Source organism: Papio anubis, chromosome 19, assembly GCF_008728515.1.
Source record: "Papio anubis isolate 15944 chromosome 19, Panubis1.0, whole genome shotgun sequence".
In the NCBI taxonomy this organism is placed as follows: Eukaryota; Metazoa; Chordata; class Mammalia; order Primates; family Cercopithecidae; genus Papio; species Papio anubis.
The window spans coordinates 678,982-693,107 of NC_044994.1; the positions used below are offsets into that span (position 1 = coordinate 678,982).

General features: G+C 49.5%; 1 pseudogene; it reads left to right on the forward strand.

The window, feature by feature from the left end:
- Positions 1-248: 248 nt before the first annotated feature.
- On the forward strand, positions 249-6,240 carry LOC101008838 (annotated as a pseudogene).
- The last annotated feature ends 7,886 nt before the right edge of the window (positions 6,241-14,126 follow it).

Sequence of the window (14,126 nt, forward strand, 5' to 3'; positions counted from 1 at the left end):
CAGATGACGTGATCTTACACTTAGAAAAATCTAAAGACTCCACCAAAAAACTGTTAGAACTGATAAACAAATCCAGTAAAGTTGCAGGATACAAAATCAACATACAAAAATCAGTAGGAGTTACATATGCCAAGAGTAAACAATCTGAAAAAGAAATCAAGAAAGAAATCTGGGAGCCTGCATTTTCTCCAGTACTCACTGGGGGCCAACTGCTGAGGTATTTGGCTGTTATAAATAAAGTTGTGATGAACACGTGTACAAGTGTTTGTATGGACATAAGCTGTTATTTCTCTTGAGTAAATACCTAAAAGTGGGATTTCTGGAGTTTTACTATCCTTGGATGCTACTGTTGACATGGAAAAGACTGAGGAACAGTTTGCTAATCTGCACATTGTTAAACGTTCCTCAGGAACCAAAAAACCCACTTAACTTCTTGGCATAGACATATCAAAGACTGTGCAAGCAGGAAAATAAAACTTGGTTGCTGTTTTATATTCTAATGGATCGATCAGAATATATGATAGAGAAAGATTAAATGTACTCTGAGAATTTAGTGGATATCCTGGACTTCTTAATCGAGTGAAATTTTTGAGAATTCCTGTGACAGTGTATATTCAGGATATACTGATGGCACTGTAAAATGTTGGGAAGCTCGAGTAGCCAGTGAAAAACCTGTCCAGCTCTTCAAGGATTACCCTTCCGATACTTTTATCCATTTTGATATTAACTGTAATGATCTTTGTGCTGGTACAGAAAAGTTGATGATGATGCATGGCTGGTGTTTTGGGATGCAAGGATGAATTCTCAGGATTTACGTACAACTCAAGACGCGATTGGTGCATATTCAGAGACACATAGCGATGATGTCACTCAAGTACATTTCCATCCCAGCAATCCCAACATGGTAGTCTCAGGTTCACCTGATGGCCTGGTAAATGTATTTGATATTAATGTTGATAATGAAGAGGATGCACTGGTTACAACCTGAAACTCAATTTCATCAGTCAGCCGTATCAGTTGGTATGGTAAAGGTTACAGACAGATACACCGCATGACACATGGGGAAAGATTTTATTGGTGGGATCTTAATCATCTGGGAAAAGGGAGAAAGGAGTTTTTCTTCAATGGGTCTAGAGTTTCAGTTTTACCAGGTGAAAATTTCTAGAACTCTGATGCACACAAGGTACTTACAGTGAACACGACTAAACTGAACTAGAAATGGTTAAAATGGTAAAATTTATATGTTTTTGTCCACAATTTTTAAAAAAGAAGTTCTATGATGACATAGACCACTACTATATTTCCAGGGTCTAACACAAGTCTGGCACATAATAGGTGTGAACTACATACTTGCTAAATGAAGGAATTCATAACTATAAAGCCTATGCTCTTAATTATTGTGGAATATTCTCTTTCTAAACTAGTAATAACCATTATATATATACACATATAAAAATTGTTATTTATAGAATAAGGGAGGGAACTGGGTATTGGAAACAACAGATGGAAGTTAGATTAATCGGAACGTACCTTCCTTTGTTGTTGATTTCGATTCCTTTGTTTTAGATTTGATTTTAGAACCATGTAAACATTTTACATAATAATTAGAAATCAATATTAAATAAAAAATGTAAAAGCAATCCACAAAAATAAAAACAAAATAAATGAAACTAACATTTAGCATTTTTCTTTTTGTGACCGGCTTATTTCACTTAGTGTACTATCCTCAAGGTTCAAGGATTGTATGTTAATTCCATTTTTAATTGTTTGAGGGATCTCCACACTGTTTTCCATAGCAGCGGCACTGCTGTGGTTTGGATATGGTTTGTTCGTTACCGTCAGATATCATGTCGAAAGTTAATCCTCAATGTGTCAGTGTTGAGAGGCGGGGTCTAGTGAAAAGCGTTCGGGTGATGGGGGCAGATCCTTCATGAATGGCTTGGTGTTGTTTTTGCCATGAGTTCTTGCTCTGTTAGTTCCTGTGGAAGCTGGTTGTTAACTAGAGCCTGGCACCATCCCCTGTGCCCTCTTGCTTCCTCTCTCACCGTGCGATCTCTGCACTTGCTGGCTGTTCTTCACTTTCTGCCTATGGTATTCTTCCCCCTGCTAAGTTTGTTTTTAGTTTGTTTTTGTTTTTCTAATTTCTTCAAGTGTAAAGTTAGGTTGTTGATTTGAGATCTTTGTTATTTCTTAACGTACGTGTTCTGTGCTATAAACTGTTTCTTTAGTAGTACTTTTGCTACTCCCATAACTTTTGTTATGTTGTGTTTTTATTGTCATTTTTTCTCAAGATATTTTGTAATTTCCTTTGTGTTTCTTCTTTGACCCATTGGTTGTTCACAGTGTGTTGTTTAATTTCCACATATTTGGGAATTTTCTCCTTGTCCTACTACTATTGGTTTCTAGTTTCATTCCATTGTGGTTTAGCAAGATGCTTTGTATGACTTCGATCAGTCTCGCTCTGTCGCCCAGGCTGGAGTGCAGTGGCTGGATCTCCGCTCACCGCAAGCTCCGCCTCCCAGGTTCACGCCATTCTCCTGCCTCAGCCTCCCAAGTAGCTGGGACTACAGGCGCCGCCACCTCGCCCGGCTAATTTTTTTGTATTTTTAGTAGAGACGGGATTTCACTGCGTTAGCCAGGATGGTCTTGATCTCTTGACCTTGTGATCCACCCACCTCAGCCTCCCAAAGTGCTGGGATTACAGGCAGGAGCCACCACGCCCGGCCCGATCTTCTTAAATTTGTTAAGAATTTCTTTTGCGGCATAACCTGTGATCTATGTACATCTGTGTACATTTGAGAAGAATGAATATTCTGCTGTTGTTGGGTGGAGTGTTTTGTACATGTCTGCTAGGCTCAATTGGTCTACAGCGTTGTTATTTCTTTCTTTTCTTTCTTTCTTTTTCACTTAAGATAAAGATGGGCACTCTGTAATACTAAGTAAGTGCGCCTGGGATGAGCGGGGCCTCTCTTAGGACCAGGGGACATCTGCCCAAGCGCATTGTGAAATTGAAGCATTAATGCCCAGTGAGGGCCAAGTCAGGACAGTCACAGTACAGCCAGCAATGGTGACCTCTCCTTCCCAAACCTCTAAGGGGCCCGCTGGGTTTCCATGGGTCTGCAAGTCTGCACCGACTCGGCGATGGCCCTGGAGGCAGCCTGTGTGTCAGGGAAACGTCAGGGGCATGGCGGCCATCTGCTAAGAATAGAAGGCCCTGGGAGCCTAGACAGCTGGCACATCTGACAGAAGCCTGGAACCTGAGCCGCTTCTTCATGTCCTGGCAGAGACCCGGCGGAGATCCATCAGGGATCTCCCACCATTAAACACTGTGCTAGGTTTTGCCTGTTTGGTTGTTTAGTAGGAAAAAAAGAAAAGAAAAAAGAAACAGAAATAAATAAATACATACATACATACTATCCGAGGATATCCGTTAGTGAGCAGAACAAAACCCTGCCCCCACAGTTTCATTCTGTGACACAGGACCTCAGTGGGTGAAAGGTACTTTGGTGTCAAACTGGAGGGCAGAGGGATTGGGAGGAGGAGAAGAGGGAGTTCTATTCAGAGAAGTGAAGGAAGACCTCATGAAAAAGACACGTGAGGAACACACAAGGAAGGAGGTGAGAGTCAGATGCAGGGGTCTTGGGTGAGAACATTCCAGGCCAAAGGAGCAGCAGGTGCCAGGCCCCGAGGCTGGGCAGGCCTGGAGCACCGGGTAACCCATGTGCCACATGGACGTAGTGGCTCTCGCCCCCATCCTGGCCTCTGGAGTCCTTCATGAGTCACAGAAGAAAAACTTGTTAGATCTGAGTATTATTTTTGTGATCTTACTCTTCAACTTAAAACATTTTTTATTGCAGACATTTTATTTATTTATTTATTTATTCATTTATTGAGATGGAGTCTCGCTCTGTCACCCAGGCTGGTGTGCAGTGGCACGATCTCGGCTCACTGCAACCTTTGCCCCCAGCTTTAACCAATTGTCCTGGCTCAGCCCCGCAGTAGCTGGTATTACAGGTGTGCGCTATCACGCCTGGCTAATTTTTGTAATGTTGGCCAGGCTGGTCTCGAACTCCTGACCTCAAGTCATCAGCCCACCTTGGCCTCCCACCATGCCTGGCTAGGTTTTAAAATTTTCTGTAGAGTTGAGGTCGTGCTATGTTGCCCAGGCTGGTCTCGAACTCCCGGGCTCGCGATTCTCCCGCCTCAGACTCCCAAAGTGCTGGGAGCGCTGGCTCACCACCACGCCCAGCCAAGAAATTTTAAAAACATTATCACTATCACGCCCAACAAAATTAACAGTACTCCCTTAATATCTAACCCCTTGTCAGTGTTTCAATTTCTCTTGTCTCAAAATGTCTTTTGTCGGGTGGCTTGTTCCAGTCAGGATTCAGACAAGGTCTCTGTGGTTGCTTCTGTTGTGTCTCCAAGTCCCTTTTGACCTGGACTCCCTCTTTGGTGACTTCCTGCCTGGTGCCGCAGGTCCTGCGTGCTGAGCGCCTCTCCTTGCCCCTGAGACAACGCCTGAGACGACACTGAAAACTTCACACACATACAGAGTCTAGGGGTTGGGGGGTGACCACGTCTTCTTTCTGCTTGAAGATTAGACACCTGTGTGCTGGAGCAGCCAGGATGACCACAAAGCAGGACGCACAGGCACCCACACCGGGGCAGGTGGCGGCGTCTCAGTGCATGGATTCACAGCGGGCTGCACCCCAGGGCTTGGGCCCGCGGCTCTCCAGGGGCGCCACTTTCTGCCCCTGCCCCGCCAACTCCCACCAAACAACCAAATGAGCAAAACCAAAACAGAACACAGCACTTCCAAAGGGCAGATCCGAACCCAGGGCAGCCCAGCCTCGCCTCCTGAGGTGCAAGAGCAGGGATGCACGAGACCCCGACGATGTGGCGGCCAGCGATGGCCATCCTTTCTAGGACTCACGGGTCTGAGTGAGGCAGGAGAACAGGGTATGGAGGCAGGGAACCTTAGGCCGTTTCACGCCAGACTTTCTAGAACTAAATTGAAAGGAAAACTCTAACTTTCCACGCCTAAGTAACAAAAGAACCAGAGGTTACTCCCTTTGCAAACCCCCCACCTTCCCTGTGCGGCGGAAAAGAATTTGGCTGCCCACAACCAGTCAGACTCACTGCCGCCAGTCTTCGTTTGCATATTCGTCCAACTCTGTAACTTTCACTTTAGCCTCTTAACGGCAGCTTTTTGCAACCAATCAGATGTTTGCGCAGGAGCGACCTTTGTAACTTCAGCCTCGGGTTAGCTGCTTTCTGCAACCAATCAGGCCGATTCGGGCCGCCACTTTATTTACAGGAGGGGAGCACATGAGTGGCCAATGCAAACCTCCAGCGGGTGTCTGGACAGAGAAGATTCCGGGGCAGCCCTTGAGCCTGCTCAGGCCGCCCCCACACTGTGGAGTGTACTTTCGTTTTCAGTAAATCCCTGCTTTCGTGGCTTCCTTCTTTGCTTGCTTTGCCGCACGTTCTGTCCATTTCTTTGTTCAAAACGCCAACAACCTGGACAACGCGCAGTCGCGACCCTCTACCGGTAACACGACCCCTTCCCTTGTATGAGCTCATTTGATGTTCAGCACCTGCAAGGTCAGGGCTAGTACGAGCTCTGCTTTTCAGATGAGGAAACTGAGGCACAGAGAGGTAAAGTACCATAAGTCTGGTGGACAGACCCTTAAACCCAGGCCGCCCGGCCGCGGGGCCCTTTCTTTACCCCAGAGCGGGGGTGGGACACAGACGAAGCCCCCGGGGAAGCCCCCGGGAGAAACAGGAAGGACTGGCTTTAGGAGAGAGAGGGCAGAGGGCAGAGGGCAGAGGGCAGAGGGCAGAGGGCGAGGGTGAGAGGCAGAAAGCCGGGGGCGCGGCGGGGCAGCCCTGGCGCTGGAGCCAAGGAGCGGGGCAGCGCGGCTGCGGCTGGGCCCGGCCTCCCCACCTGAGCGTCTGTCCGTGGGGAGCGGGCTCCACGGCTCCCCTCCGCCTCCAGCCCCTGAAATGCAGGACTAGGCTGAGCCCGGAGCACCCGGCCGCCCGCACAACCCGCGCCAGGCCGGGCGTTTCCTCCCGAGGTGCCCCGCACAGGGGTCGCCATTCCCGCCTCCGTCCGCCCCGCGTGGCCTAGCGCCGCCTCCCACCGCGACCGCGGTTGTCCGGATCCGGATCCTCCCGGGCCGGCGCCTCCTGCTGCTGCCCCGGAACCCCGCGGACGCGCCCCCGGACCCCTGAAACACGCGCCCACGGGGACCCCCGGCTCCGCAGCCTCAGCCCCGGGCCCCGCCGGGCGGCGACGGTTCGCTTCTGCCCGGGCCTCCCTGGGGCTCCGGCCGCTGAGGGGAAGGTGCGGGCGCCCCACACGGGGGACTGGACTCCGCGCTCCGGAAGGAGGCCCTGGGGCCGCCCCGCTCCCCTGGGCGTTTTCTGGCACCGAGTGCGGAGCGAGCCCCGGCCGAGCACGGCTGCCTCGGGTTCCCCGGCACAGGCTGCTTGCCCGGCGCCGACTCGTCTCCCAGCGGCTCCCGAGGGGCGCGTCCCCGCAGCGCCCAGGCCCGGGGTGTGGCTCCCTCCCGCGGCCGCGCCGACCCCCCCCCCCGCGGCCTGCAGACGGCCCGGCCCCGCGATCCGGGATTCGCAGCGCAAACCGGCGTCTGAATATTCATCGTGCGCTCGCAGCGTTTTCCAGAGAACACAAAGATCTCGCACCACAATTCTCTTGCTCCAGCTTTAAAATATGAGCTGTCACTTCTTTCACGGATCTTGTGAGAAAGGAAAGTCTTTTTTTCTTTAACTCTTTTTCCCTTGAACGCAATTACCACCTCATTCACGGCTCTTTGTGGCCACCTCATCTCGGGATTACGCCCGTGACATGACCACAAAGCGGCGTGACTGACGTACCTGACAGCTCTGCGGTGACCGGCGGCCGCAGTGAGAGGCAGCCTTTGTGGAACGAGTCCCACGGCCGCCCGCCTCGCAGGGAAGCCGGGCAGGACGGTGTAGCCGAGAACCGCCCAGGGCCCGTCCCCACCCGCGGGGGCGCTTGCTTTTAACTCGCGAGCCCCGCGCGCTGCACCGAGCAGCAAGGATGCCGGGGCACACCTACCTGATTCCCCCATTGTGGGCCAACATAAAACACCTGCACCCCCATTTGATGTGTCACGTACAGTAAAGCAGCCAGGTCTGAGGACTGTGTCCCACAGTGGAGGCCCTAGTCGGCCTTCCCCAGGCCCTCCCCAGACCGCCCCAGCCTGGTACCAATGCAAGCCCTGTGCAGGCACAGCACGTGCAGACAGGCCAAGTGCAGGCACAGCACAACACGTGCTGGCAGCAGATCCACTCAATTGTGCATGCACCGGGCGCCATGAAGACCCCACACTTTTGATTCCCGCTTAGCACATGGGAACTTACCCTGGGATCAGCCATTCAGACGGCTTCACTAGCTTCTGGTGTGTTGGGTTGGTTATATTCTCTGACTTTTGGTCTCTCCCCCACCTTTTCAGACCACAGAAATAATACATATTATTCAAAAATCAAACGTGACAGAAAGACGTTACATGAACAACAAACATCCTGCCATCCGCCTTCTCAAAGGCACCCTGCTTTCTCCGCCTGCAGATGTTCCCTGACGTGTCTGGGTGCACCTGCATCCAATATGAGTAATTTTCCTTACAGAAAAGTATCACACTTTACATACTGTTTACATCTTTTTTATTTTATTCTCTTGGTCATCTTTGCATGATTCACATATTTTAGTAACTGATCTTTAATCAGTTTTAGGGGTAGCCTCAGGCTTAGGCTCTGAAAGGGAACTGGCCCACCACCCTCCTTAGCACCCTAGAAAACAATGGCTTTCTTCATGGTCTAAAGATTTAAATAACTGGAAACATTTAAAACCTCTTAAGTGGCTTAAGATTGCTATTAAACTAACAGAAAGAGGGAAAGACAAACATTTGTCTGCAATACAGCAACCAGCAGCCACACCACTGAAGGTATCCTAGCAAGGGCGGGTGCTGGACAGCAGTCCTGGGCTAAAAACGACCAGGGAAACCTGTCCAGATCTCTTTCTCACAGAGGACCTCCCGGGTGACCGGCCCAGAAGGTAACTAAACCGCTTCGCTTGCTCAGCCTCCGTTTCCTCACGGTGTACACCAAATTAGAACACACTTCATGTGCAAAGCTAACATTCCTGCGTGAAGCTACCTGGTTAATTCTGAGAACTCACATGCTGCGCTGGTGAGAGAAAACTTTAGTTTTGTTTCTGATTGGAAATGAATAACTGAAATTGTTCTCTCATATTTTCTTCTGGGACTCTTAGTTTTATTTCTAACATGTGATTCACCTGGAAGCTATTTTGGGCTAACCCATCTCTTTCTCACTGAAATGTTGCCATTTACCATCTGCTAAATTTCTGTGTGTATCTGAGTCTTTCTGGATTCCATTCTGTTTCACTGATCTTTTCATAAGCCAGTCTCACTCAGGCTGCTTTAGTTACTGTTAGGATTGGATGTGGCCCCACGAGTTTCCACTGAGAGAAGACCTGGGATTCCAGCAGGCAGAGGCTGACATACAGGCTTAGTTGTTGCTATGTTTCTTCCTAATAGCTTCCCTCCTGCATTAAACCCAACCACCAAACATGGCAGAAATGGACCACCAGCAGAAGGTGACACATGTGAGTCCTGAGGACTGGTCCCTTCCAGAGAGAAAGCCTAGGAACAGGAGGCTCCCACCATCTCTCAGAGGGAGCACACATTTCCTCACCTTGATGTCGGCACCAGGAGGCTGACAGTGACATCCTGTGTGGTGTGCCCGGGAGAACCAGACGCCATCAGTCTCCCTCTGCAGCACATCCTGTTGGCTGTCCTGTCAGCACTGCCATGCCAACCTAAGAACCACTTTTCTACTTGAATCAACACCTTGTAGGTATCAATACTGGAAAGGCATTAAATGTAGAAATTGGTTTAGAGAGAACTGACAGCTTCAGTTATTGTTATCTTCTACTTTAACACAAAATACGCATTCCTGATAAGCTTCACATTCCCAGGGTAAAATCAGGCTAATGGGTAGAGTTAGGGGCTGACTACTCAAAATCTATGCAACTTTGTAACTAACACCAAGAACTGGGCCAGACCAGTAGCTCACGCCTGTAATCCCAGCACTTTGGGAGGCCAAGGTGGAAGGATTCCTTGAGCCCAGGAGTTTCAGACCAGCCTGGGCAACATAGCAAGACCCCTTCTCTACAAAAAATACAAAAATCAGCCAGGTGTGGTGGTGCACCCTGTAGTCCCAGCTACTTGAGAGGCTGAGGAAGGAGGATCGCTTCAGGCCAGGAGTTCAACGTCCCAGTGAGCTATGATCGTGCCACTGCACTCCGGCCTGGGTCACAGAGCGAGACCCTGTCTCTCCAAAAAAAAAAAACAAAACAAAACAAAACAAAATTGCCATAACAACCCTCATAGAATTCTGGCACAGTTAAAAAGACATGTAAAATCCTAATATAGATAGATGTAGATGCTAAAGGTAGGATTTCTTTTTTTTTTTTTTTTTTGAGATGGAGCCTTGCTCTGTCGCCCAGTGCAGTGGCGTGATCTGGGCTCACTGCAAGCTCCGCCTCCTGGGTTCACACCATTCTCCCGCCTCAGCCTCCCAAGTAGCTGGGACTAGAGGCACCCACCACCACGCCCGGCTAATTTTGTTTTTATATTTTTATTAGACATGGGGTTTCACCATGTTAGCCAGGATGGTCTCCATCTCCTGACTTTGTGATCCGCCCACCTCGGCCTCCCAAAGTGCTGGGATTACAGGCGTGAGCTCTGCCAGCTAAATGTAAGATTTAAACAAAGGACAGGCGATGCTCAGACCCAGTGACGGCAGGGACGGGCGGCTGGGCCACTACCCAGGTCTGGAGAGTTCCTAACAAGCTACTGAAACAGCGTGGGAGGCTGGGCACCTGCAGAGCTCCCCCTCCGCTGGGGGAAATGCTGCCTGGACTGCTGTGGCCCTAGCCCCATCCCCACTCGTGGGCGCTGTTCATGCTACGGAAGAATGCCCCGGTGCAGTCCGGCAAGTCACTCCAACTCAATTCTCCGATGTGCTCCAGGGGACCTGACAGTTTCCTTTGTATACACTTCACACATTTCTAAGCTTATTTCTGCTGTTTTGTCTTCCGCTGTTTTCTGGCTGACCATTATTTCCTTGTGTAGAGGAAGACCATTGATTTGTGCATATCAATTTGGCACCGTCGCATTCCTACGTACACATCTCTTACTGCTTATCATTTCCAGGAAGAATTCTCTTGGAATTCCCTATCAACAATGAAGGAAGCTGTGAATGACGTGCTAGCCTCCCTTTTCAGACCTTACGCAGCTCATCTCCTCCCGTCCTCCAGGGCCAGGTGGCCATCAGAGGCCCCTCCTGTCATGTGGTATGTGGCTGTGGTGAACAGTGTCCTGGCCTGCTCCCGACTGCAGTTTTACGCCTCTCTTCACTCGCATGGTGCGCTTTTGGCTTGAGATATAAATGCACTGTTACGTTAAACCAGTGTCCATATCCTCTTGACATTTCCATTGCCTAAAGACACAGACCTCCCTGGACGACGCGTCCGTTCTCTCACAAGGTCTGAGCCCCGCCACACGCTGGCTCTGCTCTGGGCACCAAGGCTTCGGAGGTGACCACAGCCCTGGTCCCTACCTCACGGTACTTCAGGTTTAATGAGCAGAACAGATGCTCAACAGAGAATGGCCCAGCAGTTCCTCACTAGTGGGTGGACCATCTTCCCTGAGGACCTGGCAGGCAGGAAGGAGACATCCTCCTGCTGAGGAAGGTGTCCTGGTGGAAGACAGGACGTGTTGGGGCCCAGGTCGGGAAGAGGCTACCCCACTCCAGGCGTACGAGGGCGGACGTGACATGAGGAGCAAGTGAGGGGAAACGAGGCTGCAGAGACATGGGCGAGGGCGAGCAGGCTCCACCAGCAGAGCACATGGAGCTCTCCAGACGCTTCCATAAAGACAGGGCCAGGGAGGCTGCTGAACAGCAACTTCCAAGACTGAAAATGTACACGTCGCACGGACACAGAATGGCCTCTGCAAAACTGTGATATGGCAAGGCCTGGCCTCTGCACCCTCCCCAGATCTCCCCGCAGCCTTTCAGTCCACGCTAGACACATCCTGAGGACGCCCCTGGGAGTCTGCTCAGATGATGAGGGTTCCTTCCCTTCCCTGCCCTGCCTCAGCGTCTCGTGCATAGCAAGGCATAAATGACTGCCTCTCCTCACAGATTTGACAGAAGGGCGATTTCGTGGGGCAACCAAAACGTAAGCAGAATCTGGCTGCACCCAGTGGGGTTGGGGCTGGTGGAGTCCTTCCCCCTCTGAAGTCATACTGGGAAGAGGGCTGCCTGGCCTGGCTGTCTATGCCAACATGCTCACAGAACCTACCCGCCAGTGACATGTGCTCCTGTGCATCTTCTGGGTGGGCACAGGACACAGCAGGATGAGGACTCACCAGGGGGGATTCTGGCTCCAACTGTGGCTGTGCTTGCTCAACTTTACCTTCACTCAGAGCCACTCTCCAAAGCCCAAGGCGTTGGCTGTCAGCCTGCAGAGTCGGGCTCTCTTTTGAGGGGTGCTAGCATCCTCACTGCACCCCCCTCCCATCTCGACAAGCAAATCCCTTAAAGACCAGATGGGTCACGTTTTCTTTCATTTCCATAATCTCCCTTACTGTTCCCTAAGTTCTGAATCCTTCTAGTGCTTTACACTGGCATGAATTTAACTTACAGGATCTTTTATCAGTGTGCCTACATTTACACCGAGGCATAAAATTAAAACTGGCCCGGTAGCGATGGCTCCGCGCCTGTAATCCCAACGTTGGGCAGCTGGGAGGTGGGAATCACGAGGTCAGGATCAGCCTGGCCAACCGCAGTGAAACCCCGTCTCTACCAAACTACAAAAATTAGCTGGTGGTGGCCGGGCACCTGTAATCCCGGCTACTGGGAGCTGAGGCAGGAGAATCACTTGGGAAACCAGTGAGGAAGTGCAGTGAGCCGAGATCCTGGCACTCCAGCCTGGGTGACAAAAGCAAAACTCCGTCTCAAAAAAAAAAAAAAGTGAAAGTGAAACAAAAGATGGGAGTGTGTTTTTTGTTAAAGGTTAAAAGAGTTTTTAATCACAAAACATCAACAGTTGTTGGCTTGTCTCAATCTTTTATAAGCAACTATTTGCCACCAAAGTGGCCGATTTCAAAGAGCTGGTTATATCTGCAGTGATGTTTCTCTTTAATTAAACACCTGCTGTGTTAGTTATCTGATGCTGTGGAATGAATTTACACAGGTGCCAAGGCTTCAAACAACAAGCATCGATTTTCCAGCGTCTGGGATGGGGAATCCGGGCACAGCTTAGCTGGGTCCTCTGCTGTGGGCTCTCAGGCTGCAGTCGTGGTGTCACCCGAGATGGGGTCTCATCTGAGGCCCGACTGAGGAAGGACCTGCTTCCAAGTGCCTTCACTTGGTGCCAGCAGGATCCACTTCCTTCCGGCCTGCTGGGCTGGGAGCCTCAGTTCGCAGCCAGCTGCCAGTCAATTCCAACCTCACTTGATTCCTTGCCATGTGGCCCTCCCTGGGATGGCAGCTTGCTTTACTGAGGCCAGTAAGGGAGGGTCTGGTAGGCAGACAAGAGTCAGAATCCTTTGTGATGGGATCAGGCAGGTGAAATTTCCCTCAATGTGGAGGCCTTCTATTGGCTGGAAACATGGGGCTGGAGGGAAGGACTGCACAAGGCCATGTGGGGACCATGGTGGGCCCCCTTAGAAGCTACCTGGGCATCTGCCTATTTCTTACTCTAATAATCCTGTTTGCAAAGGAACTATTTTAGAATGGCACTGCTCTGAACATTTTCATAGTTATCTGTTCATTCTCCTATCCATGCTCAGGTAATACAGGAAATAGTGTAAAAACACAAAACAAGTCAACAAACTAATCCTTAAAAATAAATTCGTATCAAACCATTTCCCCTAACGTGGTCCTGTGGGATTTTTGGACCTGGAAGGGGGTGTGGAGCAAGGAGTCCTAAGTGTGTATGGCTGTGACACAGACAGGTGAACTGACAAGAAGCTGGGCCTGTGTTTGTGGGGTTCGCTAAGTGGCATTCTGAAATTCAATAAAAGCCAACTAGCAAACCTAAAAACTTGCATAAAAGTTAAACAGTGAGTAAAATTTATCAGATGCCAAGTGAATCTGCTCTGAGAGTTTAGGAAGCATCAATATGAAACCCACACATCCTAACCGAGTTGGGTATCAAAAGCGTGCAGTGGCCAGGAAATGTACCTTTAAGAGAACTGACAAGTGGGTTTTCATTAATGAAAAAGACATATTAAAAAATGATCTAATTTAGGAAGAGGCTGGGAAAACAGTTTTTCACTTTAGAGCAAGGCTTTCATCAATCTTCTATGAAATAATCTATCATGTTAAGTATCAAAATTTAAAAACTTAATACTGAATTGAAAAGGGGGAATGTTAGTTAAGAGAACAAGTTCACAGTTGTGAGAGACAGCCCAGTGTAACTCTGCCCAGAAATCTGTGTCCCATAAAATCTATGTATTGCATATAAAGAATCATCCCAACTTCACTTTTACTGAAAACTAAAAACAGCTGCCCTCTTACACAGTCTCGTCTCTGGACTCATTAAATCAGTAATGATGCACATTAATCATCACTGAGCTGTACAGAACTTTAAGTTTTGCCTGCGGAATGTCTTACCTGCTTGACAAGAGAAGTATCCTCACTCCTGTGGACTCCAGTAATCTTAGCTGCAGGATACATTAATTTGCAATCTTAGGTCTGCTTTACAACCAAACACAAACTTTTAGAAGCAGCCGTACACCAATGCTCCATGTTTTCTACGCTGAGAATAGTTTTCACCATCTGTGACTGGGTACCTAAGTCAGAAAAAAACAAGGTTTGAATCCCAGCTCAAACGTTTTAACCGTGTGACTTCTGGTGAATTACTTAACCCCTCTGAGCCTTACTTTCTTTACGTAATACAAGTATCAACTCCGTGGGCCAGACCAGCCCCAGCCTCCTCCAAATCCATCTCTGTCCACAGATGCCACTGTGGACAGACCACT